The following is a 6,037-nucleotide window of genomic DNA, read 5'->3' on the forward strand; positions in this document are numbered from 1 at the left end:
CGCAGGGGGAGATGATGGCCGTGGGGGGAGATGATGGCCGTGGGGGGAGATGATGGTGGCGGGGGGAGATGATGGCCGTGGCCTTCGTCACTGTGCAATGCAGGCAAACGTCTGCCTGTGTGGTTCGGAGGAGCAGCTGTATGATGCTGGATGGGGGGGCTGCGTGCCAAGCCCCCACCAAGCCGAGACAGACAGGCAGAGCCCTGCCTCTCTTTCTACGCTGGGGTCTCTTTTGCCTCGGTGTGCCTGGCAAAGTGCTAAGTGTTTGTACTGCATGTCCTTGGCTGGATAAGGATATAGCAGCTCTAGGTTTGAAGGCACGCAGATCTATGCTCTTTGATGCAGCTAATTGAGCCTTAGACTTCAGCCCACACAGAGACCAACAGTACAGGTAACAATGCAGCCATAGCTCCGTCAGTGCGGCTCAGTCCATTAGACGACAGGGACTGTCACCCAGGATACCCATGTCCCTACTGCGCCCCTGTGGCTGCCTTTAATCCCAGCTTCTGAGGGGGCGCTGACAGGCTTAGGGCACCCCAAGAGCTCCAATGGGCACTGCCACCCAAAGCTACAGGCAGAACTACAGGGAAACGCCTCTGGTTCTGGTTTGTGTACGCAGGCTGGCTTGCTGAGATCTAGTACCAGCTAAGATTTGTCCAAAATGCAAAAATGACAGTCTGTGTTGTGTCAGTCACCACTGGACAGGGGGGGGGGGGGTAAGCAGTTAACAGGAAGTTGCCGGGGTAACGTGGTCCTTTGTCTGGGAATTCTTCATCACGGCCCCTGGATCTGGTCAGGTGACCTCAAAAAGCTCAGAGACTCACCTCAAATTACAGCGTCCCGGCCGCGTAGCGAGCAACCACGGCGGGTCAGCGGGTCAGCGGAGCGCTCGCGGCACATACAGGACGTCAGCCGTGTCACCGGGATCCGTCGGCGTTTGAGTGAACCTGACATCACCGACATCCGATGCCAGGCCGCCCCATCGCCTTAGCGACGGGGTGGAGGAGAAGAGATAGCGCCGGGTTACCGAAACGGCCCGCTTGCGATGGACGCCCCGCCGCCCCTTTTCAAAGCCAGCCTGGCTGAGGCGTCCCAAATTCGGGCTGCATCACCTCTGGAAAGAAGGAGCTCATTAGTGGGCCGTTTGCCCATTTCAGATTACAGAAAGGTGCAGGGCGAGGCCCACTAATGACCAACCGCTCACAGGCCTGGGAGAGGTACCAGGCCCGGCTCGGCGTCCAAGAAGCGTGGGGGAGAGGACGGAAAAAAAATATGGAGAGAGCCAAGTGGGGAGCGAGGGAGGTGGAGGAGGAGAGCAGCAGAAGAGAGAGAGAGAGAGAGAGAGAGAGAGAGACGCGTTTTCAGAGTAACAGTGAGCAAGGTGTCTTCCTGAAGCCGTCACAATGCGGCCTGACCTTGTGACCCCTCATCTGGGATTAACAGGGCGTAGGAACCTTTCGGGACGAGGGGGTCGTGTACACCCCAATATTAAATTTGGATCCAGTCAATCCCTGCAATAAATAGGCCTCTATATTTAAATGATCAAGTTGTGTCTCTCCCACGCCACCGGTGATTAGGGGATGGTATTTTTCGCTCCTTGGCATCGAAAGCGAACGGGAACATCTTGATGGCAGGAAGCATGTACTTAGAAAATAAACAGTGATGCAGCCAATGAACTCTGGCAGGGTGGGGGGTGTCATTTTCGCTTATGCTGCTGTATACTGACACAAGGCCTTCCCCTGAGGTTTATGGCTGTGGGTTTAACGGCCGATTACTAGGAGGTTTAATGCTGGGCGTCGGCCTCCGTGATTTAAGTGACATTTTACTTTTACTGTGAGCTGTGTGAGACATAAAATTAAAAGGAGGGTCCCAGGGGCTGTTGGGCTGTTATCTCCCATGACGGTAAATCTCTAATTGAAGAGCATCACGGAGTACACAAGGGTTTTATTGACATAATTGATACCTTGGTCTAAGGCTCTGTTTTCTGAACTGTGTCGCCGATTAAAGCAGCATTGTCTGGAAGCACCATCACTGGCGGACGATCGTCAGACACGGGGGAGGCGCCCCACACACGCCAGTTCGCACAAGTGCTTGCAGTCACATGACTAAAGAAACAGCACAGACTTCTGGGAGACACGGAGAAAACATCAAACGGTTAATCTGTTAAAATGCATCTGATTATTTTTATGCTTTGTTTTCCGAAATAAATTGTCAATATCCCCAATTTAAGTATTTTTTCAATATGTAGATATGTATGCTCTGTTTTGCACAACTCATATGAAATCTACAGTTTTGCGCAATACATTCTGATATTAGAACACAGACTCTGTATTTTCGGAATGAGTTTTCCCCCAATGATTTGCATTTATAATGCAGAATATCTGCACCTAATTCATGACAAATTACCAGACCTGTGAAACAGAATATTATAGCAACTTAGGAAATAAAACAATAAAAAACTAACAATTATTTGATTATTTTGATTTTGAATCTTCAGGTTATTGAATATTTAACTCCACAGACATACTATAGTGACATGAAGTATACCAAACTCCCTAACAACTTACTCTTATTGTAATTAAGCTATTAAGATAAGTACTAAGATGGTATTTTATTTTAATACTCAAATCCCCGCAAAGGCTTTCTTAAAACAGGCTGAAAAACAAGTTTGTGACAGTGATAATATTTAGGTTCTATGAGCAAAACTTGTTCCGTATTGATACAATAGAATAGAATAGAATAGAATGCCTTTTATTGTCATTGCACATTGTAATTTAGTGTGTCCCCTGAATAGTACATACAGTGTAATAAAAACACAGAATCTTCAGTTACAAATGCTCTGCACAAAAGGCTACACAAATAATCAAGAAAAACACAAGAATTAATATATACCAATAAAACACTGAAACTTTGTATGCAAATGTATGTACAATGTATATAGTAGTATATTAGGAAGTATATAATAGCAGTTAGTGCAGCAGTTGTTGTTGGCAGAACTATTTTGTTAGTATAAAAATATTTTACAATATAACAAAAAAATCCATCCATCCTTACATCCATAGCTGCTTGTGCTATACAGGGTCATGTGGCTCCAAGGCCTATTCTGGAAGCTACGGATGCAAGGCAGGGAATAACCCAGGGTACCCCCCCCCCCCCATTCACACACATCAACATATGAACCAGGAATAACCCAGTGCGCCCCCCCCCCCCCCCCCCATTCACACACATCAACATATGAACCAGGAATAACCCAGGGCGCCCCCCCCCCCCCCCCATTCACGCACATCAACATATGAACCAGGAATAACCCAGGGCGCCCCCCCCCCCCCCCATTCACACACATCAACATATGAACCAGGAATAACCCAGTGCGCCCCCCCCCCCCCCCCCCATTCACACACATCAACATATGAACCAGGAATAACCCAGTGCGCCCCCCCCCCCCCCCCCCATTCACACACATCAACATATGAACCAGGAATAACCCAGTGCGCCCCCCCCCCCCCCCCCCATTCACACACATCAACATATGAACCAGGAATAACCCAGTGCGCCCCCCCCCCCCCCCCCCCCATTCACACACATGAACATATGAACCAGGAGTAACCCAAGGCGCCCCCCCCATTCACGCACATCAACATATGAACCAGGAATAACCCAGGGCGCCCCCCCCCCCCCCATTCACACACATCAACATATGAACCAGGAATAACCCAGGGCTGCCCCCCCCCATTCACACACATCAACATATAAACCAGGAATAACCCAGGGTGCCCCCCCCATTCACACATATCAACATATGAACCAGGAATAACCCAGGACACCCCCCCCCCATTCACACATATTAACAAATGAACCAGGAACCAGAGTACCCGGAGGAAACCCCCTGACGACAGGGAGAACATGCGGACTCCATAAACATGGCGGAGATTCAAACCCGGGTCCCAGAGGTGTGAGACAACAGTGCTAACCAATAGAATTATTATTATGATATTATATAATATACATGTAATGCTGCTCTTTAATAGAGGAGATCCTGGGATATTCACATAAAGCAAAACTTGGACTGAAATCATGTTTGCCTCTTTGCAAGATGAAAAATGGACAGAGAAAAAGATTCGATTCAATTTTGAAATGCTGAATGCAGTTTCTGAATTCTGCTTGGCCTGTAACAATTTCACATACCAGTTTGGCTACACTTGGCCATGCTTCCTGGCAGAACCACTTAAGTCCACCCTCTATCTCATGAGTAACGCTTTCCCACAGATTCCCAGTAGGTTTCAACTCAATATTTTAACTGAGCCACTTTATGACATTTTGGAACGGTGTCTGTCTGTGTGTGTGTGTGTGTGTGTGTGTGTGTGTGCGTGTGTGTGTGTGTGTGTGTGTGTGTGTGTGTGTGAGAGAGAGAGAGAGAGATTATTCAAGTGATTGGTATGGAATTTAAACTTTTAAACATTATTTTTTTAATTTAGACTAAATGTGTACATTTTAAAAATATTAAACACAAAATATTCTATTATGTATTTAAATAATGTAACCTTAACTTCAAATATTTCCTTACCGTCAACTAACCAGACATACATGTAAAAAGAACCACGAAGTACTTCTAAAAAGTGATCCTATTTCCATACCCTATCCGATAACAGAGATTTTAATTTATGTTATTAAAACGGCGCCTAAAAAGCAGGCGTAGAAGGGTTTATTACCCTTTGCCAGCATTCTTTATATTTGTTTTCGTAAAGTCGGTAAGACATTTTTAAATTCGTTTTTAACATGATCACTGCTGGTGCTTTGCTGTGTTCCTTCTGTCATGTTGGCTCTAGGGATGTAAAATTATCTTGATGGATGTGTCCTTGTCAGGGGCAATATCATATCACTTGCAGTGACTCACTAATGACATTCATTCTTTACTTCAGGAAATCAAGGTGCGTATATTCCGGAGCGAAGTACGTGATCTTGTGGTGATACAAGAAACAAACAATAAAATGAGATCTTGTCAGGAACAGCATCGTTTACACATTTAACAGGCATACATACATCCAATTAGATGTGGATATTAAACTTAAGTTCCTTCTTCTGCATTATTTACTGCTTAGGTGCATGAAGTTCTGCAAGATGGTTTAATAGCGTGGAGCGCCATCCAGTGGCTGCATTGAGCAACAGCGTTTCAATATGTGCGCGCCCACGAAAGCCCGAGAGAACGAGCCGTAAATGGCCGAACGCCATTTTGTGAATGCGCGCGGCAGTGGAAGCATCACGGCACCGGGAGTCGGCTGCGCGTGCTGAAGACGGGAATAACGGGATTCTTATTCGGTTGACATTTAAAGGTAAAGCTACTGCAATATCTAGAAACCGTACAGATGTTTATATTTCCACAATTAATTGTAAAGTAACAATTGATATAGCATCCGAACGACTAGATGATGCGCGCACCTTCGTTAGTTTTAATTTACTTAATTTCTGTATTTCTGTAAGACATGTCATTTAGCATTAAAAACCGTGCTGTTCCTCTGGTCATTTGCATCCCGTTTTGCGTCTGTTCCTGTTTTTGTTATTATATGCCACTTAGTAGCCTATATTTTCTGAATACAGGTCTATAAATAAGAGATTTTAAAAACGCCATAAGTTACAGAAACGTCAAAACGTAATCGTGACAGTTTTGTTGGTGGGTAGGGGGATAGTCATTACTTTAAACTTGTTCCATGACAATGGTCAGGTACTAATATACAGTTATCATGCACAACAAACTCTTATGAGAACTTATATGCCCCCGGGACACATGCGATTATACAGTGGTGACCCGGAGAACATTTCAGGAGAGGAGGAGTTTTACCTGGGTTGTATTATAACTTAATCGTGGTCATTCTAAGGAGAGACCGGTGATGTTGCACTGGACTCTGCACATGTTGGATGCAACCAAACCGGAGGGTGAAGTGGGCAACAGGTAGTGATGACGTCACGGGGCACCCCCCTCCCCTTCCACCCCACCCCTCCCCTCCCCTCCCCTGCTCTGCTCTCCTCCCCTCCCCTCTCC

Source organism: Paramormyrops kingsleyae, chromosome 23 (genome assembly GCF_048594095.1).
Source record: "Paramormyrops kingsleyae isolate MSU_618 chromosome 23, PKINGS_0.4, whole genome shotgun sequence".
Lineage (NCBI taxonomy): Eukaryota > Metazoa > Chordata > Actinopteri > Osteoglossiformes > Mormyridae > Paramormyrops > Paramormyrops kingsleyae.